At 42.1% G+C, this 259-nt stretch overlaps 1 protein-coding gene across 1 annotated transcript in view; it reads right to left on the bottom strand.

Annotated features, from left to right (window-relative positions):
• Nucleotides 1–110: 110 nt before the first annotated feature.
• The window catches only part of NAA20 (N(alpha)-acetyltransferase 20, NatB catalytic subunit), an 8,444-nt gene continuing 8,295 nt past the window's right edge, over nucleotides 111–259 (bottom strand). Inside the window, exon 7 of the transcript XR_774836.1 lies at nucleotides 111–121. The gene's annotated coding sequence lies outside the window, so the exon portion shown is untranslated. The remainder of the gene's footprint in view (nucleotides 122–259) is intronic.

Raw genomic sequence — 259 nt, 5'->3', positions numbered from 1 at the left:
ATGAGGAGAGTTTAAGAAGTTTCTAGGAGAACTACTGCACCCACACAACCAGGAGGTGGAGAGTCTCTTCGAAGGACACCCCTAGTATGAATATCTAACTAATGTTAGATTATAAAAGAAGCTGTTTTGTTTTTCACGGCGCGCCTCTTGGTAGAGCAGAAGCTCCCGGCGTGCCCAGCGCTGTTTGCTTGCCTTTATTCATGTAATAAATTGTAAACTTTGATTGGAATCCTGTTTGAGAGCAAATTCATTTATCACA

Source organism: Haliaeetus leucocephalus, unplaced genomic scaffold (assembly GCF_000737465.1).
Source record: "Haliaeetus leucocephalus isolate CR32 unplaced genomic scaffold, Haliaeetus_leucocephalus-4.0 Scaffold450, whole genome shotgun sequence".
NCBI classification, from domain to species: Eukaryota; Metazoa; Chordata; class Aves; order Accipitriformes; family Accipitridae; genus Haliaeetus; species Haliaeetus leucocephalus.
This window is presented reverse-complemented; position numbering and strand designations above follow the sequence as displayed.